We start from the raw sequence: 27,442 nt of genomic DNA, 5'->3' as shown, positions 1-27,442 counted from the left end.
AACTGTGAGGGTGGTGAGACACTGGAACAGGTTGCCCAGAGAAGTTGGGGATACCCCAACCCTGGGACTGTTCACAGACAGGTTGGATGGGGCTTTGAGTGACTTTGTCTAGTGGAAGGTGTTCCTGCCCATGGCAGGAGGGTTGGAACTAGATTTTCTTTAAGGTCCTTTCCAACCCAAACCATTCTATGATTCTGTGGGCAGAGGAAGAGAAGTACTGGGAACAGCTTATAGCACAAAAGTGACTCAAGTCATGTTTGTGCACGTCTACCTGAGAAAAATGAGGGAGAGAATGAATCATGGCTGAAAAAAGGAGGTCTTTCATCTCGAAGTTTCACGCAGACTCCTGAATTGCACATATTATATGCATAAAGTGCAAAAGTTGAGCTGAGGAGAACACATGCCTAATTTATTAAGAAACAGCAAATCCCCAGCAGCAACCAAGAAGAAATTAAAATTGTATTCATCATATTCATAGCTTAAAAATGATCTTAGCTTGTATGAATGTGAGGTCAAAGTGGAATTTTTCCTCCAGGTATGTACATAAATTAGGAAGCATTAATAGGAAGTAACCAGTCCATTTATTTGTCAATAAGCATTCAAAGTGAAGCCTGAATGAGCTGGTGCCAGAAGGAATGGAAACTAGTTTGCATTTCATGATTATGTAAAGTAGTTCTTGGTAGAATGAACTTCTTGTGACCTTCCCTCCCTTTATTTTTTTTCCTCCTTTACCACCCTGGCAGCCCATATATATTTAGATAATTTCCATTTCTAACAATGTGTTTTTGCTACTTTTAATCAGCATGAGATGGCTTTTGTATTGTTTATCCTTTTTCATCTTACACTTCTCTTTTAACATGGGAAGAAAGGAAAAGTGGTATTTTTTTTGTGTATTCTTGCTCTAGAAATGTAATGGTCTTCCAGTGATAGGAGTGAAGATTTCCTTACTTAACCAGATAGAAAGACTAGTGCAAAGGGAGTAGGAAAGCACAAAGAAAAGTAGGAAAGACATGCTGTGTGAGGACTGTTCCATTTCACACCAGTTAATATATTTTACTGTCTAACAGAACTGGATGATACCAATTTTTCACTACTATTCACAGAATCACATAATGGGTCAGGTTGGAAGGGACCACAAGGGGTCATGTGGTCCATCCTCCCTGCTCAAGCAGGGTCATCCCAGAGCGCACAGCACAGGTTTGTGTCCAGACAGTTCTTGGGCGTCTCCAGTGAGGGAGCTCCACAACCTCCCTGGGCAGTCTGTTCCCGTGCACAGTCACTTGCACAGTAAAAAAGTTCTTCCTCATTGAGGTGGAACTTCCTGTGCATCAGTTTCTGGCCATTGCCTTTGTTTTCCTTTTTTTATTGATGTGTTTGGAAAAGTCCTTCTTGTTGTCCATTACATCCTTGGCCAAAATCAATTCAGATGGCCCTTGGCCTTCCTTGTCTCATTTCTACTTGCTCTGGCAATCTCTTTATATTCATTCCAAGTGGTCTGACCCTGCTTCCATCTCTTGTGTATTTTCTGCCTATGCCTGAGTAATGAGAGGAGTTTTTTATTCCTGCATTAAGGTGTCTTGCCCCCTTTGCCTGATTTCTTGCCCTTTGGGATGCATCATGCTTTAGCCTGAAGGAAGTGATCCTTGGATATCAACCACCCCTCTTGAACCCCTCTTCCCTGCAGGGCGTGTTCCCACAGAATTCTCCCAAGAAGAAACTGGAAGAGACTGGAATTGGGTCTCCTGAAATCCATGGCTGTTGTCTTACTTATTGCCAACTAATTTGGCATCTGGTTTTCATAAGACAGGTTATAGGTCTTTCCAGAAATCAAATACTTTAAAGCAACTAACAAGTCTTGTACTTCAGAGTAACTAGTTATGTTTTGAATGTTTGGGTCAGTGTTCCACAATGCTTTCTATGCAATTGGTCTGGGCAGAAGTGAAATTTCACCACTGAAGCAGCCATTGAGATAGGCATTTGGGGCCTTGATCAGGGGAGACTTTGAACTTTTTTACTCTAGAAATGCCAATGGCTTGTATGGGTTGGAATGCTGCGTTTTTAGCCAACAGTGTGGATAAATAGATACCTGAATGAAGACTCATTAAATAGCTGTTACCATCCTCAAGTCTCAGATATAATGAGACTGAGACCTTAGTTACTTTCTCAGTCCTAGGAATTATCCTTCATGGCTGTCACTGAGGCATAGCACATTAAGGTGTGCTGTACAAGCAGAATAATTAATTTTTTAGTGCTGTCGACTCAATGTTTTCCACCTGTATGAAATCTATGCTTTTAGAATTCAACAAAGTATTGTTTTCTGTGTAAAACATCTTGCTTTCACATGCATCTTAAAAATCGAATCTCAGAAAAGTTTCTGTCAATAATGTGCGGGTTTTAATATTTTTTTAACATACTGTCAGGTTTAAAGATACACAATGACATGATTTTTACCTTCTGGTTCAATAGAAATTTTAAGTAAACTTTAGTATTTTTATCAATACTCCTAGTTACACTTTAAATTTAAAGGAGAAAATTGAGAAGTGAAAAAATTCTGAACATTGGGGTATTATCCACAGCTCCTTACTGCTGTTGTTGATCTTAAATGAAGGAACGAGGAAGTAACAAAATGTCAGAACGTCATTGTATTGTGAACTGGAACAAAATACTTTTAAAAGATCTTGCTTTTTGGAATTTGTTTCCAAGATGCATCAAGTTTGTGTGCCCTCAGGTTACAATATGAAGAAGATGTTGTGCAGTTAGGAATTAAGATTTAATACCCTGATAAGCAGAGAACCTTATAGGTAATGTCAAAGTGTTAATCTAACCTTGCTGTGCCTTTAATCTCTTGGTGTTCTGGAGAGTGTAAAAAACAAAAGCTGACTGTTCTAATATCATAGAGTAGTCATAGAGAAAAATTTCTTCCATCAGAGCAGCTTTTAAATAAATTATTAGTTGGGTTTTTTTACTTCGATGGGAAAAAATAACTCTAAGATGTATGTAAAGGGAAGCAAATTTACTAAATGTCCTGCATCTTTCCCGTTTGTTAATTAGTAACAGTCAAACGCTCTTGTTCTGCAGACAGTGACTACAAAGAAAAGGATAAAGAACTAGGGAAAGATTCTAGAGTTGAAATAATTAGGCAATTTATCATTCAGGGTAATTGGACTTGTACAAGGCAGCATTATTTACCATAGGTTCCCATTTCTTCCAACTGGTTGTGAAAAATAACAGCTACATTGATTAGGAAATGCTCTTACTGCTTTTTCCAATATGCATTGTGCCAGGGACGTTCAGTTCAAAGTATGGTGTTCCTCCCAGTGATTTCTTTTCCCTCAGTGATCTTCAGAAGCAGCCTTCAGCTTCTAAAACCTCAAACCAAAATTAGATTAAAGTGCCCAATATGGGGTCAGAAACGGGAGGGAAAGAGAGAGGGGTTTCCACTGGGGAATTTTCACTCAACAAATGAAAGGCTTTGCTTTGTTTCAAAGGAAAATGCTAAGTGGAAGCACATCTTAATCACATCGGTAGCCAGCTGAGATGTTTATGCTAATTTCCAAAGGTATGTAAGTATAAGAATCAGGGGGTCCTGCCTCTGTGATGTGAAAAACACAAGCATTTAAGCACCACCAGCAAATAGCTCTGATGTTTTTTTCAGCATCAGGGAAGAGGCCGAGAGTAGTCATGAGGGCTTACTTGATTTTCACTTCACGATTTGCAGGCAGTAAGAATGCCCCTTCACCCAAAGGTGATTTTTTTCTGTTGTTTTTCCAAGGTGGAGGGCTCAGCTATTTCTTTGCAGTTTGTTGAATTACAGCACTCTCCTGGCTTTGTGCTGTTCCCCTCCACTCTTCAAGGGTATGTCTTCACAAGCAGCTTTGCTTGTGATGTGTGTTCCAGAAATGTTCAAACTCCCTGGATTTCATCACCAAAGTCTCTGTACATGGTGACCCCATGGCTGGCTTTCTGCCGGACCCCCAGGGTGGTCCAGGGTGTCACATCCTGCTCCAGCATATGTGGCTTTGAGCTGTGGGTACTTTGTGGTGCTGGCATCCCAGTGTTCAGATGCATTTCCCTAGGCTTTAGGGCAAGGAAATCAAGCAGTGGGAGAAGTTATTTAAAAGTGATAGGGCTTTACCTGCCTGATAGAAACCAGAGATATGTGCTGGGAGGAGAAGTCAAGGGGGATATAAGATGATATTTAAAAGCATTTTGCTCTCTGCCTGTGAGAAATCCACAAATATGCACTGCCAGGCTGTCTTAGGTTGGTGCTGCAAAAATGCTTTAAGTGGCACAGCTTGACACCAGTTGCATGCATGTCTTCAGTGTCACAGGTTGTGGGTTTTTCCCCCAATAGCCTTGTTATTTTAAAACCTTTGTATGCGTTTTACACTTTCTGTAATAAGAAAATCACGACTACCAGCAATTTCCTATGGAAACAGGAGGGGCAAGTAGTAGTAGTAGTTAACTAAAATACTGCCTGTTGCCTGAGCAAGCTCAATGTGAGATAAAATGCGCAATTTGGATGCAAATTGGGAGTGCTTGGTCCCTCGCTGAAGGAGTGTGTGAAACTCCCCTACTGAAAGGTGTACTGCTGTGGATGTGGCCACATTGTCAGCTGAGACAGCTGCCAGCATTTTGTGCCATTTCATAATTTGTTGGCTGCTTACACTGCCTACCTGTGCTGAGCTGAGCAGCCAGTTGAAACTTCAGAGCCGTTGGGTTGTTCGGCTTAAAGCTAAGATCCAAATATCGTTGAGGTGACCCTACCTATATACAAGGAATGGGCACACTGTCTTTTTGCCCATCCCAGCAGGAACTGAGCAGCAGGACGTGGGTGATGCCCTCACAGCTCCATGAAGCGGCATGGATCCTGGCAGTCCCTCACCAAGCCGTGTTTGCCATGCTTCTGAAATGGTGCCTGGTGCTTCCTTGTCTGCTCCTCTGTTTTCCTCTTCTGATCCTTTTCCTGCTTTCCTGAACACACAGGTCTGTGCAGAGAGCTACCATGAGAAACCACTCTGCCCACAGATGCCATGCACATAATCTTGCTTGTTGTTTTATGTTGCAACGATCGGCTGCGCCTTTGCACAGGGGCTGTAACCCTCCTTACTCCACTCTGTAATGGAGCTTATCTCTTTGTTGTGTTTATCCAGAGAGAGGGGTGGTTTCTTTACCTACAGATTTCAACAAGGTTTAACCCAAACAGTAACTATCAGAGAAATTATTTTCTTTTCGTTTGGTTTGGTAACCTGGTCCCACTTCAGTACAGCCAACTTCTGATGGTGGGAGCAGAGATACAATTTCTTTTCTAAATATTTTAGGTTATTTTTGCAGTTTTCATATAACGTCCAAATGATACATAAATATTAACCTCTAAAAGTACCTACAAATCTTGTAATATTAATGGTCCCGTTTCTTCAGTGAGAGGCACAGAGAATTTATAAGTTTTAGCATGGGAAATAGAGAACTCATTGATCAGTATTTGCATGTTCTGGTTAACTTACATCCCACTAAAAAACAAAACAAAACAAACCAAAACCTTGTAAAATCATCTGGTGTTTCTCCCATGGGTTTAAGTGAAAAGTATCAACAGGCCTGCTGGTGTACACAAATCAAAGGATATGCATGCATCACCCTATGTAAGTACAGAAACGCAAACTGTTTTCGATAGTGTTTTGAGTAGTCTCTACAAAGCACATTCCTTTTCATTCTGCAGTGGGGAAAAAGAGATATTGTCTGTGCAATTCATTAAACCATACATTTAAAGTTTAGGAATTTGTTACTGTGCAGTCTAATCTTGTGTACAGCCAAGGACACAGGACTTCTTGAATTAATTCTGTTTAAATTAGTGTACCTGTTAAAAAAAACCCCAAACCTCCCAGTTGTTTTAATTAGATTGCATAAAACATCTTTCTTGACTTTGAAAATGAAGAATCTCAAGAAGAACAAGCAAACTAAAATGCTTTAGTAATCTTTTTAATTGTTCTCATTCCATTGTTTCAAGTTTTGCTGTTCTAGAATTGTTGAACAAAACTGTGTTTAGCATATTGTCTTTATAGGCTTGTAGAAGCTTCTACCTTTTGCATTAATTAAACATATAAATCCTACAAACTCTATCCAGGGTAACTGCAAACCCAGAGCCTGATTCTCAGTTTGCATTTATGCCCCTTTTGCAGCTCCTGTAATAGGAATGGACCATCAAGCTCACAATTAATCTGCAGCAGACTTATCACCACCTCATTACTGCTTGGTACTATCTTGTTAACATATAAACAAGCTCTTGCAACTATGGGAGGGCCTGTTTATGCCACCGTAGTAGGACCTTAATGAAACTGAGACTCAGGCTTCAAAAACACATTCTCTTTATTCTTACAATCCGGTTATTTAAAGGAAAGGAGCAATACTCATCATGCTGTCAAGGAGCACAAAGCAAAGCCAGTAATTCAAAAAATTAGAGAAGAAAGACAAAGCAAAACATGACACACTCCATTAAGTTAGTTTTTCTCCTATATTAGTGGGAAGGACATGGATGTTTTCATCATGCAGTGTACTGAATTTGATATAAGAAGAGTAGCCCATACAAAATAATAGCTTTTCTTATAGAAGTTAAAGATGGAGTGGAAACAAATTTTTTTAATTCTTTTTTTGTTCACGCCACCTACTTTTGTATTTTCTGTTGGACTGAAATAGGAACCCTGATATAGAAATGCAGAGAATTTGATTACATTTTGGATCTTACCAGAGGTAAAGTTCAGCTTTTGACATAGAGGTGCCTGTCATTTAGGAAATCTGCAAAAACTTGACCCAAAGCTTTAGGAGGATGTTATTTTGCTTCAGACTCTTAAGTGAGAGCAGGGCTGTGTTTTTGTAATCAATCAAGAGGCTGCTGTTGCTGGGCTCAGGGTTGCAGTTGTACCCAGAGATCCAGCTGCTCTGCTGCAAATTTGGGCTGGCACTGAGGGGGAGTGAGAGGCACAGTAAACACACAGAGTAGCAGTAAATGACAAGAGGATATGATATGTAACATTAACCAGGCTCAGTGTTTGCTTAGGTTGTGGAATGGTCTTTTAAATCAATCTTTTATTATCAGTGGAGACTTAGCAGTGCACTTAAATGGAGAACAATGCAAGGACGTAGAGAGTTGGTGCAAAGCGAACATCCTGCTTTTTTTCCTAGCTCTGATTTTACAAGAAAAGGCATAGATCCAGGCCAAAACATTCAGATGTGAACTTTTTTCATGTTTGGTAGCCTTTGAAATTGGGCTCTCATTTCATCTCTGTTCCTGATGTACGGGTTCATCTCTCCACCAGTCCTGACATCCTGCATAAATATAGCTGGGAATATGTTGTGTCACATCCTCCTGCTTCTACCCTAAGCTTTCTGACAACAGTGAATTTATCCCAGTTTTGTTTCACCTCTTCTCATAGTTAATTATCCTTCTCCTAAATAAAGATTAGGTTTGTTTCTATTTTCAATTTATTGCCATTAGATTCCCCTGAGCTTCTTCCATCATTTTTGGACTGCTGTACAAAAGACTCTTTGCATAGGAAAGGTATTTTTTCCTTCACTGTGTGACTATAATTGGAAAACCACAGTGTAAACCACCTGTTAGTGTTTTCTTGTATTAAAACTGTATGTTCCTAAAATTATTTCTTTTTTAAAAAAATTAATGTATGTTTTTTAGAAGTTGGACAGTATGTGTGCCTGCTTTCAGAGGTTCACCTGTGGGGTTTTACCATCCTTTGGAAAAATATGGATGTTAGAATTGGATAAAGAATTCTAAAAGAAATTTTCCACCACTGCGAAATCTCGCCAAGTTTATCTTACAGACCTGGTTTTGCTCAGTGTGCCCTTGTTTCAGCTGTCGCAATTGTTGCAGTTAAGTGTTTCTGTTGTTAGATCCTTTTGTGAATGTATTACTACCTTGTTTCTAGGATTCTATAAACACACAAAGAGGAATTAGATGGGAAGTGTTGCCTCAAGCAGGGGGTTAAGGTTTTGTTTTGTAGGAAAACATTGTTACCAGTTCTTTTATCAAGTCAAAACGAATTGTTGGAAGAGTTGCTTGAAACTGAATAGAAATCTGAATAGTGCCTTTTGTATTTTTAGCATTCAGGTTTAGGAAGTAATAATTTTAATACCACTAATGCTCAGACTTTGCAGAACAACATGGTAGCCATGAGATGCTTGCTGTATGCAGGCAGATGTGCAAATTCTAAGCAATGAGTACATTGGCAAACTCTACCAAGCCCTGATGTGCATCTTTATGCATCTAAATATATGTACACTTATATATCCTTCAACACTGGATTATGCTATGGGATGATAATTATAGACCAGGTCATTCTTGGTGGTACATTTTTTGCCAAAGCTTTTGGGGGAACTTCCTTTTCCAAGCCAGTGATGGGAGAAAGAGTTTAATTTCAGTCTGTTATCCAAAGGGTGCAACTCAGCACATCTTGTCTCCTGGTCCAGCTGTGCATTTCTATCAGCAACACAGTAACCAAACCAAGCTATGGGATTCTCTAACCTCTTCTTTTCTGGACTGCAAGAGGCAAATAGAGGATCAAATAAACCCACATCACCAGCTTGAGCGAGGAGGTTTCTCCACTGTGCTAAGAGGTACTAGACTGAACGCTGGTCCTGCCAGTGAGCACTGAAGATCTTAACTGGAGCTGTTTGAGTCCTCTGCAGGGGTGAAAACTGTAGGAATTGCATTTGCATTTGTTGCAGCGTGAGGTAGGAAACAGATCTCTAAGTTAAAAATTGAGCAGGGCTTGTTGATGTATTCCGTCTGGATTCAGAGCAGCGAGAAGCAGAGCCTCCAAAGGCACACTTGGAGATGTAATATGCATTTAAACCCACAGCAGAGGTAGGACTGGACAATCACTAGTTAAAGTTAGTTAATTATTTAAGAAAAAAATTATGAATTATAAAATATTCAAACTGCCTGTGCCTGATGCACGCTACTGCCACAAAGACACACGCATGTGGGTTTTAAATTCTTGCCTGTTTGTTACATTTTTTGAAGCGAAGAGATTTTAATACTAACGACAGGATAATATTATTTGTAAGACATTAATAATAAACATAATATTGGTAAGAACTTTGCTATTTATTTCTTCCAGAGGATGAATATGCCTGCTTTCTTTAAAATGAAAATAATTTACAGTGTTTCTTGGCTCTCTCAGAAATGAATAGCTTAGTAAGTGTTGTGATAATTGTGCAGAGAGCCTGTTACGGTAACACAGTGTAGCTACAAAGTGACTGGGAAATTGGTGCCTTGAGTCTGAAATTAGACGTTGCAGTTACCAGGCGTCAGCTCAGATTAGCTGTACCTGTCTCGTGGGCAGCGCACTGGGAGCCGCGCTGGTGAGTCACGGACCCACCATTTTCCTCACTTAGAAGTTGGCCTGGTGTAGACAGCTTAACTTAGAAACAAAGATGAAATAAAAACCAGGCTGTGCTGAGCTGTTGGGTCCAAAGACAGGGTCTGCTGGAGAATCACTTCCTTGGAAGCCTCAGCAGAAAATAAAACCTGCCTCCTGCAAAAGCTTGGAGATGATGTGAGGCAGCTACATACCCAGTGACAACTCTCGAGTACCTGGCACTTGCCTGAACTCACTGTCGACATCTGTACACCTGCTGTTAGCAGACAGAAGGCAACATTTCTCTGACTGTACCTAAAAATGGCATTTCTCACACACACACACAAAAAAAAGACTGTTAGTTGTGATGTCTTCGCCAAAACCCATTTGCATGTTGGCTGCTTAAAGACCCATCTGCAGTGTCGATTGCCTGACACCAGTTCACTTCCTGTCCTAAATTGTTGAAAAATCCCAGTGCATAAAATGCTGGCACCATGTGTTTTTGTTGAATCCATGACCTTCCTCCCCATGTCTATTCTGTGTGCCCTCGTCTCACTTTCCTGTGGACTGCCCTTCTGGGTCCCCATGATACAGCTGGTCTGGGTGAGACCTCAGGACCTGGCCCTGCAGACAGCAAAACTGGCACTTCCCAGTTTCTCTGCTTATGATGCCATACATGCTCCCAGTTTTGTCATTATGATCTGAAGTCCCCATCCCTAGTCTGGGTACCTTTGCTGGGTATGCATGAGTAGTTTGAGGCCCCTTGGGGAACAGGATGTGGAGGCACATGTTTTGCAAGTGCACCGAGATCCTTCAGGGTGTAAGTTTTATAAATGACAGATATTATAAATCCTTACTGCCTGATGGCAGGCACTAGAGTGAAACATTTTGTGATCAGTGCTTATTATCTCAAGATTCTTAATTAGTTTCATTGATAATTTTGTCGCACTTGAATGTTTCAAATAATTGAATATTTCAGTGCTTGTTTAGTGGAAAGTCTTTCTGTTGTGTACAGCAGGACATAACACCAACTCCAGACAGTCAGTGGAGAAGTGATGCTCACTGTTCCTTTTGCAGCCCCTTGTGGGAGCTGCTCCCTGCACGCTGAGTTTGGGTCTCATCACGGCCGGTTACAGAACACTGAGGTGGCTGACTTAGGGATACCAGAAGGAGGAATGGTGGAAATGCCTAATTTTGCCTCTCACCTTTGAGCTGGGTATTTTTCCTCCCCTGCCTAGTCCACCATTCAGGTGTCCCAGCTGAATGCACAAGAATCATTTGCCCTATTCCTGCAGAGAAAGATATTTCAGCTAGATGGGTTTTCCAGATTTAAAAAATTATACCTGGAGGAGGCTGCCTGCAGTTTTCTTTCCATCTCCTTCACAATTGTGCTGAGGAAAGCAGGTTCCTGTGTCATGGCAGCGGATCAGTAAGTCTCCCTTTCACATGTGCTGTGCATGTCCTCGACTCCTGCCCACCCTCCTGGCCGGGGTGAGATGAGCCTCAGCATCTGCTGGGGACCAGGTGAATGTGTGTGCAGTGAGTGTGTGCACACACAGGCAACCCAGCCGGCAGAGCACAGGGCATGTGTTAATCCCTTGAAACACTAACCATAGCTCATGTCTAAATAAAACCTGTCCTGAATCACAAGGATTTTCACCACAGCATGAGGTGTGTCAAGTTCACGTGAAAGAGAAAAAAAACTAAATCAAAGCACCAAAACCCTTTAAAATGCCACTTCTCATAATTATTTACTTAAGCCATAGGCCTGAATGCTGAATATCTGTTGTAAATTGATGGTATAAATTCTCTGCTTGCTTCGGAAAAAAATTTGGCTATTTGCCTTGAGACTTGTAAGAAGATAATGTTTTAAACCTATGGTTAGGAGACACAGTATGTTTATATAATTGCTTTATTCAGATTATTGTTTTAGTTTTTTTTTTTCTTTTTATACCAAGTTGTGGGGCTTTTTTCAGACCCCTTTTCCTTAAATGTTCTCCACAGGTGGAATGTATTTAAACTCCCCTGGCATCTCTTCCTGCTGGGACTTAGGCTAGGAACAGATATTTAGGAAGCATAAAACAAATAATGTGAAACTCTGTTAGAATAGTTGTCAGAGAATCAGCTCTTCTTCATTTACAAGCTGGTAGTTTTGAAAATCTGCCCTTTTATGAATTGCTTTCTAGAAATTGTTAATTCATAATTTAAACACCAGGAGTAAGGGGGAACCCATGAATCTTTTGCTCATGGGCTGAGAATTCACATGTCAAGAAAGACTTTCTGTCTCAAATCCTGGCCTTTACTTAAAATATTTGATAGGGAAGGTTCTGCCCTGACGGTACTGAGAATAGAAGACTCTGAGAGCAACGGCATGTGCAATGGATACTTGAGCCCTCACCATGGTGGCATGACAGTGACCTGTCCCCTGGGAAGCTTCCAGGACTGAGGATGTGGGGCAGCTCCTTCCCCAGGTAGGTCACAGCTAGTTCCCCTCCACGCAGCCCTGTGAGCACAGACAGCCTTGTGGTACTCCTCTCTGTGAGGCTATTCCCACAGCCACCTCCAGCTGCAAACCCAAAATAAAATATAAGACTTACCTCTCAGTTCTAGAAGTGTAAGTATGGAACAACCTTGTCAGCTCAGGGGTTTACAATGCTGTAACCAGAGGGAGCATCTCTCCCTAGCTATTGCTTGACTAATGGGTATCAAAGGCAAAAGAAGTGCTCAGAGTTTGGCAGCAGCACCAAGTGAGCTAATGTCTATTGCAAGGCAAATTGTACCATAACTTGGACTGCCTGTGATGATCCTCCTGCCTTGGGATTTAAAATGTTCTCTTTGGAATCAGGAAAAGACCTAATGCTGAGTATGATGTATTTCTCACTGCCTGATATGATACTGGTTGATTCTACTTTTCTACATACTCCTGCAACAATGAAACCAGTTCTTGTTGGCAAAGTCTGTTGCTGTGGATGGTGGAGCAGAACTCTCAGTCTGGTAGAAGAGATGAGAGTTGTGCTGCTCTCACAGGGCAGTGACAGCAGTTGCTAAAACCCAAGGTGGAAATTAAGTTGTCTTGTAGTAGTCTGTTGGTAGGTGATGATAGGACAAGCAGTATTAAGAGATTTTTTTAAAAACCAGTTTGGGAAAAGTACACGGCATACAGTGTAATGGCTAGGTCAAAAGGAGTATTTAGTGGTTTATGTATTAACTCTGCTTATTTGCTTTCTCCTCACCCCATTTCTTTATCTATACCAATTGCTTTAGTGTCTGTGTGTGGATATACAGGTGATTATCACACTGCTGTACTATAAACAGAGTACAGGTCACCAAAAAGTCATTGCTCCCCCTTCTTCCTTCTGTTATCTGTCCTCACTTCCAAGCTCTCTACTTCCTTCATGCCCTCCTTTGTAACTTTTAGTCTCATCATGACTCTTCGTCCATGGGGGTGCTGGACTCTGACCTTCTCCCAGTTTGGTGAGAAAGCTTTCTTTGTCACAGTCATATGTGGCATCAGACTGATCACATGGGAAAATATGAAAGAAAATAGGATGTTCCCATAAGTGCTGTGATCCGAAATCACACTCCAGAGATCACATATATAATTTACAAAAAATAAGTACCCAGATTCAATATGGGTTAAACAATCCTGTCTATGTGTCTGTTTGCTTCTATTAGGAGTATTAGTTTTCAAGAGCAATCCATTGTACTACGAAGTACTTTACTTTGTTAGACAAACAAGAAAACCCAGACTTTTATTCTCCTGAAGCTTTTAATGGCATCACAGGGCACAGGTGCTTGAGATACTGATACCTACAGTAGAGGAAATAGCCTTAACTTCTCACTGCTGGCCTGAAACTGGCAGAAAACTGAGCTGTGCCATTTTAAGAGAATTTTGTCAGCAAGGACATTTTTGGTAAGGAGATCAGGTGCATCCACTTGGGCAATAATGGCTATAGATGAGAGAGAGGTCTGTGCTTTCAACACTCTGTATTCTCTACAACTGTGTGTTAAATTCAAAATAGCAGTCTAAAAGAGTACCTTCATCAGCAGAGACCGCTAAAGAGTATTGTGGGAATTTGCTGAGGCTCTGTCACCTCATAGATACAGTATTTGAAGGCCAGGGAGGCTTCAACATCAGCTGCTAAAGTACTGCAGGAGAAAGAGCAGCAGCAGGCTAGGGAGCTGGCTGCTCACCTCTCTGTGCAGCCAGAGATAAATTGCTGCAGCAAAATTGTGAGCAGTGTCTTGTAAAGAAAACAGAGAAGCTGCTCAGGGGTTGAAGAAGACGAGCTGTTTTTTAGGGCTGTTTGGAGCAGAGTGAGTTCAGGGTGTTCTGACATGTTCCAGCTGCAGCAAAAGTACCAAATGGGGGGGAGAAGGCTCACCCACAGCCAGGGAATTATGCTATAATTGTGTGGGGCTATACTTTATGAATTGTCTCTTTCTCTTTGTGTGCAGCCTGTTTGTGTGGCATGTGCACGGTGTGAGGATGCTTCTGTGCACACAAAGTGGTGAAGCCAGTGTTTGCTGCCATGCTTCTGCATTTTCTCTAATGATCGTTGTAAATTTGCTGCTTTCCTTTTTGAATGACAGAGCCACCACTGTAATAAAATGCTCTTTGTGAAGAGAATATTGAAGAGGAGGGGATAAAAAGAGGGCATGGGTGTGCTTAATAAAAAAAGATTCTCTGTGCTATTGCAGGTGCAGTTGATGCTGTTTAGAGCAGTCACTCATCTCACTCCAAATAAATAGTAATGACTGTTTCCTGTGACTGTGCTGTGAATCATACTCAGTCCATGCAGGGGAGTAGAAAATAAAGCTGCATGCAATCCACACGAGATGATAGCTCTTGTAATATTCAGCAGTTGGGCCTACTTAGAAGTGTTTCATTATCTCAGAATTAAGAGAGAGCTTCCTGCTGTCGCAAAAGCTTGTTTATTCTTCTGCCTCCTCTCCCCCTCCCTCCCTTGTTTCTTTCTTTAACATCTATCCCCTCTCCCTTTCTCCCATCTCTGATATGTTGGCTTAATGTTTCTGAGCAGAACTGCAAGGTCAAATTAGGGACAGTGGCCCTGGAAGTACATTAGCCATTTAGAGCATGGTTTTTGGCTTAATAGGAGGGTGGCTGAAATTTCTTTTATCTTTTGCCCTCTGCTTCTTTTCTGAGCTTATACTCAGAATTTATCAGGAAGAAGCAAAAGAAGCTGACCTTCTTTGCCATTTCTCACCATTTCTCAGTGAACTTCAGAGTTCTTCCTCGTCCTTGGCTTACTCCAAAGTTTATCAGTTAATCAGAGTCGCCTGTAGCAAATAGCTCTCTGTGTGTGCAGATCTGTTTGTGCTTAAACTGGATGTGAGATGTCAGCTAGCAAATGCATGGTAAAACCCATCAGATTCCCTTCTTGACTGGGGGGCTGAGCCAGAATTTCTTGCCTAAACCTTTAAGGAGGAGGCCAACAGCCAGAGCCTGCTGTTCAAGTTCCACCATCTCTGCAGAGTGGCAGTGTGGGATCAGTAAGCCTGTTTGAGGCCCATGTGAACCCACAGCATGAATTCCTTTTGTAGTTGGTGGGGGAGGACACATGTAGAGGGAACTGTGTCCTGTACTAAGATCGAATGATCCCTCACAGACTTTTATGTCCCTATGGGCTAGGGTAAAAGACAGCTTAAGGTAGCTGCACTTCTAATATAGATGCCAAAATAAGATGCAGTGAAGCTGCATGTGCCTTGCTGCTTCAGAATCTGTGGAGAATGAGACACACACAAGTTCCCAAACTCAATGTATATGCTATTTAAAGTGTGGATAATGCATCCCTGTGTGCTGTGCCTCACTGCAGTCAGGGTTGCTGAGGCATCTCACTTGAATAATCAGTTCCAGTCAGCAGAGTCACACAGCTGGAAAGTTGAAGGTCCATCTCAATCCAGGTGTGATTCATAAAGCATCTCATCTCAAGAATAGCCCTGATTCAGGTTTTCACAACTGGATTCCTTACAGGTGAAGGAGGACAAGCTGTGTTGTGTATCCCTTCAGCATGGCCCTGCTGTGCTTAGTGACCAGCACATTTGACACTGAATGGGTGCAGCCAGGCTCTTTGTGGGATATCCAGTTTCAGCTCATAGCTGGAGTGATGGAGGGACCTGTGGGATCCTCTCTGGCTCCTCTCCAGCAAGTTCTGAAACCAGAGGAAGAAGTGTGCTACCCTAAGGACGCTGGCTTACATGGACAGTGCCCTCCTGGAGAATGAATTCGTGAATACTAATGAATTCATTAGACCTCCTAAAGCATCCCTGTTTCAGCAGTGTTTGCCTCAGCAGCAGTCAAGATGGTTAAAAGGCAACTGCAGCCACTGAAATACGTAGCAAAACTATTATCAGAAGATGTCATTTTTTGTAAATGTCAGTATGCAGATTTTTAATGGAGATATGGTGACAGGTAGTGAATAATTTAACATAAATTTACATAATATAGTGCAGCTGTTAATTTATGGCCATATTAGACTACAAGGTTATGTATCTAATGGCTTTTGGTCTCCTCTTTTTTTTTTTTTAAGTTAAAACTTTCGCTAAATTGTCCCACTTCACTCGTAATTCATGAGACACCTGTCTTTCCTCCCTCATGCCATACAGAAGGCTGTGCATGTCATACCCTTTTTGTAGCCATATGATTCACAGGAAACTCATTCCCATCTCCAGTCTCAATCATTGCAATACAGTGTACCCCTGTTTTTATTCAAAGCAGGTCTGTGAGGGTCAAGAAGTGCTGTTGCTACTGGTTGACTTGCATTCTTCAAGGCTGAGCTCTAGGATGCAGCTGGAGACATGCATTGCTTCTCTCTTGTTTGAAAGTCTGGAGATGTCCAGCTAAAACTAACTGCTCAGTAGTTCAAGGTCTCCACCTGCCTTCCCTTTCCAAAATTGTCAGAACAGTTGGCTTCCACTCGATGCTTGGCATCTGCAAGCAAAGATTGATTTTTCAAAAAGTTTGCTTGCTGACTTTCTGTGGTACAAATACTTGCCTAAATTTCAGAGAGGTGTCTGAGCAGGACACTAGTATAGAGATGGGGCTTGGTACTGGTTTTGCATGGCAAGTTTTTGGTAGTGTGGGGGACTACAGCGGTGGCTTCTGTGCAAAGCTGCTGGAAGTTTCACCCATGTACAAGAGAGACTATGTCAGTTGGCTCCAAGATGGAGTCCAGTGATGATGATACTGCCTCAGGTATAACACAGTTAAGAAGAAAGGGGAGGGGGGGGAAGCTTGTGCAGTAGAAGGAGCAGTCAGACAAGAGGAGAGAGAATAGAGATAGAAACAGCTTGCAGACACCCAAGTCAGTGAAGAAAGAGAAGCAGGAGGTGCTCCAGGCACCAGAGCAGAAACTCCCCTGTAGCCTGTGGTTAAGACCATGGTGAGGCAGCTGTGTCCCTGCAGCCTGTGGAAGTCCAGGGGGGAGCAGAGACCCCCCTACAGCCTGTGGAGGACACAATGTCAGAGCAGGTGAATGTGCCCAAAGGAAGCCTGAGCTGGAAAAGGCTCCTGGCAGGACCTGTGGACCCATGATGACAAGAGTACATGCTGGAGCAGGTTTGCTGGCAAGACTTGTGACTCCATGGGGGACCCATGTTCCTGTTCCCAAAGGACTGCAGCCCATGGAAGGGACCCACACTGGAGCAGTTTGTGAAGAACTGCAGCCTGTGGGAAGTTCATGGAGAATTGTCTCCCATGGGAGGGACCCCATGCTGGAGTGCAGGGAAAAAGTATGAGGAGTCCTCCCCCTGAGGAGGAAGGAGTGGCAGAAACATGTGATGAACCAACTGTAATCCCCATTCCCTGTCTCCCTGCACCACTGTTAGGAGGTAAGAGGTAGGGAACTCTAGAGTATTGAGCCCAGGAAGAAGGAAGGGATGGGGGGGAAGGTGTTTTTAAGATTTGGTTTTATGTATCATTATCCTACCTTGATTTGATTAGTATTAAATTCAATTAGTATTCCCAAGCTGAGTCTTTGCCTGTGATCCCTCTCTCTCGTTATCTTGATCCTCAAGCCTTTCATTATATTTCCCCCCACTGTCCAACTGAAGAGAGCAGTGAAGCTTTGGTGGGTGCTTGACATCCAGATGGGGACAAGCCACCAGAGGCTTCAATCTAGAGGGACTTGCCAGGGCATATGTGGTGTCAGGGCCTCTAGGAGTACTTGATCGCTGGATCAAGTATTTGTGGACCCTGCTGCTGCTTCCAAGCTGGCCTGAAGCTCCATCCTGCTACCATTTTACCCAGATATTGTCCAGCTTGTGGGGAAGAGCAAGAAAGGTACGTGCCTAATGGCACTTGATGCCTCTGAAAGTTTTTCTCCATTTAGGCACTTGAATAAGACTGTAGTCCTGAAGGTATGGGAAAAGAGTAGTTGTTCCATTTCACCCTGCTTCCTGCCTTCATCATTGTGTTGCTCTTGAGGCTTTCGGGAATGAGCAAATTCTGTGCCATTGACCTCAGGGACTATATCCATTCTGCATGGAGTCGTAAAAGAAATCATCTCTGCCAAGGCAGGTAAAGTCCTGAGAGCACTGTGACCTCTTTATTTTTCTGTACAGCACTGTGGAAAACAATTGCTGTTTCAAAGATGAAGTAAGAGAAGTGTTACTGTGTTCTATTGTCTTAGAGTGGAGGGGAGAGCAAAGGAAACATTTTGTTACATACGACAGCATAGTTCATGTTCCCTAAAATAAAATATTATTTCTTTAGTTTCAAAGTTTTCAGCAGACACTTTCTCATCTCTCCTCTTCCAACCAAGAAGCAAGTTGCTTTATTTTTCCAAGGTGGTTCTCAATATGCTTAGTTTCCTCATGAGACATGAAGCATCATGTGCTTTGTTACCTCTCTGAGTCTGAAATGTTACACTCATGGCTGCACCCCAGGCTCAGTGCAGAGGCAAATTGTGCTGATGGAGCTCTACAGACCTCCTGGAGCTCACCACAGCATGGTGACAGCAACTGAGTGTCTATTTGCCTCTCTGGGGAAGGATCTCCATTAAATACTCAGTATATTCCCAATTGCGTCATCTTGCTGTCCCACCTCTGGTTTAAGCTTTTCATCGTAGCCAGATAGCAGGGAGAGCTGTGCTTAAACAAGATATCCCTGTCCCCCATGCCTGTTGTGTTTCTAAAACTCCCAATTCAATAATGTATTAGCTTGATTCATAGAAAAACCGTGGACCAAATGCCTGCCTCTCTTCTCATGTTTCTACAGGGCTTCCAGGAATGAAAAGAATTAGCACACAGACAGACGATTTCCCTAGCATACCACGGAGCTGTATTTAGTGTGGCCTCAAACCTAGACTGGATTCCCCCTGGACACCATACAAATGTTTAATAATTAATGTCTCTTTTTAAAAAATCAAAGGGGGTGAAAAGAGGCTGATCTATCCCAGCAGTTCTTAACTAAGGGATGGTAATGGATTGAAGAAGCCTAAATTCTTCCCACCCTCTAGTATGTCTTGTCAGGCACAGTAAACAAGCCCCACATTTTTGGGACAGTGTTGCTCAGCTTTCCTGGAGCACTAATGGGAATATTAAGTATAAGACAGCTATGAGTCACTGTGGTTCTTATTCAAGGCAAAAGCATAAATAGCACTTCTCATATATCCATGCTGTGTCAGTCAAAGATACTGCATTTCCTTTCCCCTCTGCCTCTAATAAACATCCGCCGACCTTAAGCTGCTATATACAGGAAACAGCCTGTTGGTTATTGTGTAAAACTGATAAGGTCCCTTGGGATGCTTTATCTGTCTCTGTTGTGTGTATAAATTTAGCTTCAGTCATTGTAGGTTTTGTTCTTTTACCCTTTTTCCTCCCCTCCTTTTTTAATGCCTGCTAAGTAAACATGGCATTGTGGATAAGGGGATAAAGTAATTATCTAGCATAATAAGATCAACACCCAGAGACTTAAGATTCCATCAATACATTTTGCCTTTCAGTTCTGCTGCCTGCATTTTTCTTACAAATAGTGGGTTTCTCTGTTTTGAAATATATACCTGTTATTTGTCGCTGTACCCTACTCACATCCCCATTTCATGCAACTGTAAACTGCAGCAGACCAGAGTGCCTGTCACTATGATTTTGTCAGAGACGTGATGGTATTTACAGCAATACTATATTTCTGTCTTTGTTTATGGCAGGTTATGGAGGTTTCTTCCTTGGCATAGTGCTGTGAAATGGTAGCCAGAATTATCTTCTAATGTAATGCTCCCTGGAGGCTGAGGTCTTGAAACTGAAGAGCAATTAACACTTAATACTTCCAGTGCTGGTTAAGGGTTTGGTGTTGGGAGGGTTGAGGTAAAATTTGAGTTTGTTTTGTATTTAAGAGTCCTATCTTTCATTCTTAATTGTTGGTACACAAGCCAAAAATATGGCTGGTGGTGTCTCAAAGGTGGCTTCAGCTTCTGGGTGTGGTGTGTGTGGTGCAATGCTATTGTTCCTCACTTTTGCCTGTGGTGTGCTGCATACTGAAAGCGTGTTGGAGAGCTGAAGGATGTGTCTAGGTGCAACAATCCTTCCTTACTTTGCAGTCAGGGGAAGTTTGAATTGAGTTCTCCTGAGGTGACTCAAGCTCTTCTTCAGATTCACTTTCAGCTTTCTGTTATCACTCATCATCCATTCAGGAACTGGTGAGCCTGATGACCGGGAGTATGTCTTTTGTGTACTCCTTCTTATGCAGCTCGGAGGTAAACACCTCAGGGTGCATTTTATGCTCAGTTTGTAAAAGTACAACTAATTTGGCAGGATACTGGACAGAAAAGATTCAGGCCAGACATTTTACCAGCTACTTCTTCAAGGCTGAAGTGGTAGTTGGGTAAGCAAACAGGCATTTGTGCCTTGAAAAAATATTCCCCTGAAATGTTCTAGCCCAGCTCTCACAGTTCCTTAGAGGAAACTGGGCACCTGTATACTTGTTTTACCTTTCAAAATGTCCTCTTTGGTCTCTTTCCCTGAAGATGAATGAGTGACTCCCTGTATTGCTAAACAAGCCAGTGGGGTCTTGCTGCTGCTCCTGTGATGGCTGCATGTGGAGTGTGTTGAGAGGAAGCAAAATAACTCTTGATTACCGGCAGAACATCTCTCTCTGCTATGAGAAGTTAGCAGCCTACAGGACAAGCAAAACTGAGGAGCATTCAGAGGGTTACCAACCCCAGACACAAAAAGATGCTGGTCATACACTTCATATGTGTGATAGAATGGCTGCTGCTTTTGGTTAGTGAGGTAACCATGATAAGGATGGCAGGACAAGTTAATTATCTGAGCCCTGATCTAGTTCAGCTCTCACTGATCTTTCTGCTTCTGGTTTAGTTTCCATTGCTCAAAGCTGGCTCAGCAGGTATGTCCACATTAGTGGCCTTGGCTGCAGTACAGACTTAGTCTAAGAAGCTCGGTGTAGTTTTCAGAAAAATGGAGATGGGATCAAAATGTCTTTAAAAACTATAAGCTAAAAAATACCCAAAACATCCTTTTGACACCTTGTCCTTATGTCATCTTCCCTAGGGCAAGGACTACACCTCTTTTAATATTGAGAGGCTTAGAAAATCTAACTGAAAGCAGGATCTTGATAAAAGTGCCAGAAAAAGTCTTCTCAGCATTGATGTTTCACAAATTTCCCCAGCCCAAGGTAGCACTTGCATTTAGGCTTGCAAGGCAGTTTTTGGAGATCTTTCATAGTGTTTGGATGAGGAACTTGTCCAAGCCAGCCAGGGGTGAGGATCTTGCCCTACTTTCTTCAAAGATGATTTTGTCATGAGTGGTACAAAAAAATGCATTAGCACTTTTTGTCAGTAATGAACTTCTTTGTTCATTAGGTTAACATTGGTTGCTGTCAGTAGTAAGTACATTTTGATGAGGAAGAGAGCATTCTGAAATTGTGGAAACCTGGCACTCTTGGGTCTAATTCACAGCTCATTGAAGTCGGTTAACAGACAGACTCCCACTGAATTCAGGTCCCATTCAGAGCTAAGGCAATTTACCCTGGCTGAGGACCTGCCCCTGGTTTCCCCATGTGACTACTCAAGTGTAAAGTGCAGCTGCTGCTGGCAGATTTTTTTTCTTCCATTTAGAATTCTGAATCCATTCCGCATTATTTTAAAGGCAACAACACAGCAATTGAAGTTTTGTTCTACCTCCCCAAATTAAACATAATTCTCTTACATCATTTACTTCCACTTGCTGGTTTGCTTTAATTTCACCTGCTAACAGGTTTAGCTTTGTAAATCCTGTCACAGGCTTGGTTTGAAGGTTTGTGCCAGGTCAGTTGTAATTCTCTGTTTTTCTCTAGCGTGCCAGAACAAGCAGAGAAATGTATATCATGGGTGTGAGTCCCAGTAAAACGAACTTCGAAAATTTAAAGAATTTTCTGCTAGTAAAATAAGTGAACAGGTTCTTGGTTTCTGTCATATTTTAAATCTCTTCTGCTTGTAAATCCCTCAAACTATCCCTGTTTCTGCTGTTTCTGATTAAGAAAAAACAGGCAGAACAGACTTTCACAGTAACAAATGTTTAGTACAATTCCACTTGTTGCTTTGTGGAAAAATTGAGGATGTGTTTTGAAAAGCTCCTTCTTCATTATTTCCTTCTCTTCTTAAATAACAATTGTACTTATTTTCATAGAAGCCTTCTCTTCCTGCACAGTACATTTTAATAATTTACACATCCCTGCTGCATGGGAACTAGAGAGCAAAGCAGGCTTCCTGAGGGAATGTCGCCGCAATCCTTATTCCTGTGATTATTGCTACAGTACCACTGAGAATTTCCACCCTAGATCTGGATTTTATTGGAGCATACAGTGTTCAAAAAGCCTAATAGGGCATAGATTCAAAAAAAGCTTACAGTGTGTACTTAAACTGACAAAACAGTATGGATTTGAGATTGTATATTGCTGTTAGAGATGTTGATTCTTTTCCTAGTACAGCAAAAGAAGATGGATAGACCACTGGCCTGCAGTAGAACAATATTGAACTGATGAAGACCCTAAGTAAATAGTCAGGTTCCCAGCATCCCTTCTGTGGCCTTGGAGCTTGGATATTTCCTGAGGTCACCACCCAGGCTTCTGGCTATGGTTATGTAGTTCTCAAGATGCAAGTGAGCTGAATGCAGGACAGCAGTGGTTGGTCAACCAACCTTTTGCCTGCACCATAATTTACATTCCCTTTAAATCTACAAGCCTGCATAGTTGCCTCCCACACCTGCCTCAGTCAAAATGACCCTATCTAGCATGAGGAAATTTTAATTTAGTGTAAGTCTTCACTGTAAAATAGTAAGGATTTTGGACTGAATGAGTGGAGTGGAAATACCTGAGCAGATCTGCTGTCAGGATCAGAGGGGCTGGCAGTTTGCAGTTAAAGGTGGTGCCGAGCCATGGAAGCCGTAGCTCCATCCAGCTCAGACACATGCACGAGGCACAGTGTGCCTCTGCCCCAGCCATCCCCTGACCTGCCCCATGTGCTACCACAGGGCAGCACTGGCTCATAAAGCTGCTGCCAGCAGCTGCTGTGGTGCACCCAAGTGAGCATGGGCTACTGAAATGAGTCCACTGCCCGTTCTGAGAAAAGAAATTGCATGAAGGCAACATACAATCTTAGACTTTTACATCTCTTTCTTAAGAACCCAGGAAGACATCTTGGGGCATCATAGCACATGCCTTCACATGGAAGCAGACCCTTGGAATCTCATTTGAAAAGATCCACAAAACTCCTTCTCCACACAGCACCAACATGTTGTGGATCAGAGAATGTGTCCTAGACCTTGAAATCCCTATTAAAACATCACTAGCTTCAATTATAATGTATCACAGGAAGAAAGAAAGAAAGAGAGAGATCAAGATCTGAAGTCCTGGCAGTAGCAAGTTATTTGTTAAATAAGACTCATCTTAATGATCAAGCTGTTATTAGTACATCGGTGAGTGCAGGTATCTTTTTAATAGTTTTCATTTTCAAATTAACCTTATAATAGTGAGTGAAATCTTTCTAAACTAGAGAAAAAAATTATATATTCACAGCTTACCATGTCAGTGGAAGTCATAAAAAGGAGGCCTTTGCCAAGTGCTAATTTTTCTGAAGATTTAATTTCTCAGGATGCTCCCTTAGGCAATGGTTGATTCTGGCCATCACAAAATCCAGAGTTACTTCCCCAAAGCCATCAGTTTACACAAGTTTTCCCTTGAGTTCCCATAGGCAGCTGCTGCAAAGGATTCTTGTTTAAAGTCTCCAGGCCATTGTGTTGTTTGGTTGCTCTTTCAGTAGAGCCTTGACCTCCAGTGTCTTCAGATAGAACAGTGCACATCACAGTTGCAGTACATTTTCCTTAAGGATATTGTATTGTGGCTTTTTTATATGAGTGGATTGAACTTAATTTAAGGGGAGCAGGAGTAGAGGGAAAGGGAGTTTCAGTTTCCTAGGGTAAAATGAAGTGAATTGTATAATCTTAACTGTTTGGTTTAACTCTTGCAGCAGTCTCTGGCTTTCCCTAAGGAAAGTCATTTGTCTGCTGGCAGTGACTGCAGAGTGGTTTATAGCTTCCCATGCTTTAGCTTTTGCATCTTAAGAGAAGTGGTACATATAGGCAGTGCTGTAGGGAAAGCCTTTTTATGTTGTAATGGTGAGTGTTTTCTCCTTTAAAAATGTCAAGCTTAATACAGTGATGCAAAGGAGCAGAGCCTCCATTAACCCTCCCCAACAAGAAATGATCCCAAGATCCTACTAGTTCTTTATTAGAGCAGTGGGGGTTCCCCATAAGGCATCATTTGTTATATTACTTCCACCTTGTAAATTACATTTTCTTTTTTTTTCTTTTTAAATTATACTCTGGGGAGGAGAGGGTATGGAAGGGACAAGGTACGCCTCTGAATTAGGATTTGGAAGTGGGGGGAAAGAAAGGAGCCTAGTGAAATATTTTCCATCCAAACATACGGACTAGAGCAGGCTCCATAAGGAAAAATTATCTTGCAGAGGCATGCAGAACAAAAGAGTTTTAGGGGAGGTTTTGAATCAACTGCCTCGGGATTTTTTTTGGCCACATGAAGTGCTTTGGGAAACCTATAGTATTTGTACCTTTATTTTCCACCTAGTTGATACTTTCTTGTATTCTTGGGAGAGATCCCATCACTCATTGCATTCTTGAATGCAGACAGAAAACCAGTGATGATTAGTGCTGAATGAATGAACTGCTCTGCTGTCAGTGGTAAAATCTGTGTGGTGATGAATTTGGCATTTCTCATCCCCTTTTATGAAAACATACTGAGGTCTTTGGGCTGGTCAAGGACTATTAAGACTGAGGACACGGATTATCAAGCCAAATGAAGGAATGGATGTCTTAAGAAAGAAAGTGCATGTAGCATCAGGAAGCCTGAAAACACTTCTGGACAGTTTGTTTAGTTTCGGAGTCCCTTCATAGTTCCTTTTGCAAGCATAAATAAAAGCAACAGGGATAAAACCTAGTCAGTGTTTTAGCAACATCTATCTTCATAAGATGTTGACGTGCATAAGCGTGGTCAATTCCTTATGCCCTTCCTGGATATTATTAACTTAGATGTGATACTGCGATGTAATGTCATATAAATCAATCCTTATGCATCCATTGTTGATCAATTAGATGACAACCATTAACTATTTATCTGGTATTTTTCCATTGAACCCACAATTTCAGCATCCGAGTTCTTTGCAAAGTGTAAATAATCTCAGTGACCTCTACATATGCCCAATTAAATTCAATTTTTTTCTCTATGTGTCACTGGCTTCAAAGAAGCTATGCTGATTTGCACCACTTGACACCCTGTCCCAAAGCCTCAGGCTGAGAGGATTCACAGTGAAGAGGGATGTATAGCCCAGAAGCAGAGGGCAACCATTTCTGCTGAGGCAGGCTTTGATTTTAATGTATTAGGAAGGTTTTTGAGATCCTTTAACTACTTCTAAAAATCATAGTATTGAAATCATGATGTTTTAAAAGTTGCATATTCCTCATTTCATTGCCATTGGAAATAATGAATACTGCATCTTTAAAATCCTGCTAAGACAGGTATATTGTAATTAATCACGAGTCATTCATCAATAACTAATTACTCAACTACATTAAAGATAATCTTGTTTTCAGTGAATATCAATCATTAAATGAACTATTGTTTATTTCTAATTCTTAACATCAACACTATTAATTCTGTAATTACAAGTGTCATGAAATGGCCAGAGCATAATAAAGCATACCTGCCGTATAATCGCTGTATTAAATCAGAATGTCACACTGATATACTGTGGCATTGCAAATAAGTCACCTTTTGCAGCCACCTTTTTCCATTTGAAATAGCTGGGGTTAAATGAGAAATAAATACTATCTGTGTCCTAGTTAAGCCTATTTGGAAAAGTCTAAAGAAGCAAACTAATAGTTAGCAGACTGATAATTACAGGTGTTTAAAAATAGATATGTAACTCTTTATGCTGTCTGGAGTATTAATAACTTTATTTGCCACTGGACTAAAGCTGAGCTGGGAGAGTCAACCCCTATATGCATTTCCTTGTTCCATGTGGTAGTAGAGGTGGCTCTAATATTTTTAACTAATGGAGATTTCACTGGCAAATTTTGTAGCAGATCTTATGCTTGTATGCATGTACAAATAATACAGTGGAGATTTGAGAAAGCATTATTGTGCAAGACAAATCATACAGATTATTCATTATGCAAACAGTGTAAACAAGATGAGAATAGTTTGTTGTAATGTGCTAGCAAACAGAAAAAAATGCCTTTTAAAGGACCTTGTAAGGTTTTGCAATGTGCCATGCTCATGCTCAGCCCATGTTGCCATAGGTTGCCTTATGAGCTTGAAGTGGTCAGGGAAAACCCTGCTGTGGGCTGCTCTGCTGGTCCTGCACCCTTCCCATTCTTGTAGTGCCAGGCTGGGTGCTACCAGGGGCAGTGCCCCTCCTCAGCACAAGGGGGAAAATGGGGCTTACAAAGATTTTAGTCTAATTTGCAATGTTCTGGTGGGGGTGGACCTCACCTTCCCCAAGATAAGAGCCCACTCCATGGTGGGAGTAAAAAAATGATGTATTCATGCAGAATTATCAATGTTTAATGATCTGGAGGCTCAGGGGTTCATTCAGGTGAGACAAGCTTACAGACTGAGCAGGTCTGAACCCCCAGAGCTCGGTCCCAGCTGCTTGGTGCCCACAGTATCAGCCGCAGCAGCACAAACAAAGAGATGGTCATCTGTTCTAAGGCTGATGCCAGTGATCTTTTAATTCCTCTGTGAAATAGAAGTAGACATACCCATCAATGCCCGTCTTTGCTGCTTCAGCAAGGCAAGCTGTTTATATTATTAAAAGTTGGGTATTTGAATTTGCAAAAGCAATTTTTCCCTGTCTCATTCAATCTTTCTGCTGCAGCAGTTTCAGTCACTGAGCAGGGTCTGTGAGTGTTGTTAACAGTTCATGGAGAAGGCTAAAGGACCAGAAGAGAAGAGAGGGTAGTGAAAAAGGAAGGGCTGACCCTTTTCCATTCACAGTCCCCATCACTCCAAACTGCCCTGCTTTAAGCAGAGGCAGCCAGGTGCCATGCGGAGCAGCCCTGTGCTCTCCAAGAGCCATCCAGCACTGGTGTTGAGCCCACTGCCTGGTCTGATTGAGGGCACCTTCAGGACTTGCCAAGTTCAAACCCACCATTTAGGTTTGAACTATCAGAGCCAGCAGGCCTGCTCAGCAGCAGCACAACCATGGGCAAAAATAGGACTGTGAGGAAGTAGCTTTTTCTGTTCATCATGCTGTCTGTCCCCTAGATGAGATTCATTACACTGTTTATGAGAACCTAGCACTTTCTCTGGGGCTGTGCTGCTGTAGTGGTAGGGGTATGTCCTGACCCTGGGTGCAGAGTGTGTGCTGCCTCTTTGTCCACCATTGGATGTCTGCCCACTCAGATCCTCTGCTGGTGAGTGTGCTGAATTTAATTCCCTGATCTGCTTTTTCACTCCCTAAACTAGCCAGAGCTAAAACTTGCACAGGAAGAGCCCAGGTAGTTTGCAATGGAGAAAGACTACCTGACAGGACGGCAGCTGTCTC

At 41.9% G+C, this 27,442-nt stretch overlaps 1 protein-coding gene across 3 annotated transcripts in view; it reads left to right on the top strand.

Moving 5' to 3' along the window:
• The window catches only part of TBXAS1 (thromboxane A synthase 1), a 274,193-nt gene that overhangs the window by 212,553 nt on the left and 34,198 nt on the right, over nt 1-27,442 (top strand). The window lies entirely within an intron of this gene.

This window comes from Pithys albifrons, chromosome 3 (assembly GCF_047495875.1).
Source record: "Pithys albifrons albifrons isolate INPA30051 chromosome 3, PitAlb_v1, whole genome shotgun sequence".
In the NCBI taxonomy this organism is placed as follows: Eukaryota; Metazoa; Chordata; class Aves; order Passeriformes; family Thamnophilidae; genus Pithys; species Pithys albifrons.
This window is presented reverse-complemented; position numbering and strand designations above follow the sequence as displayed.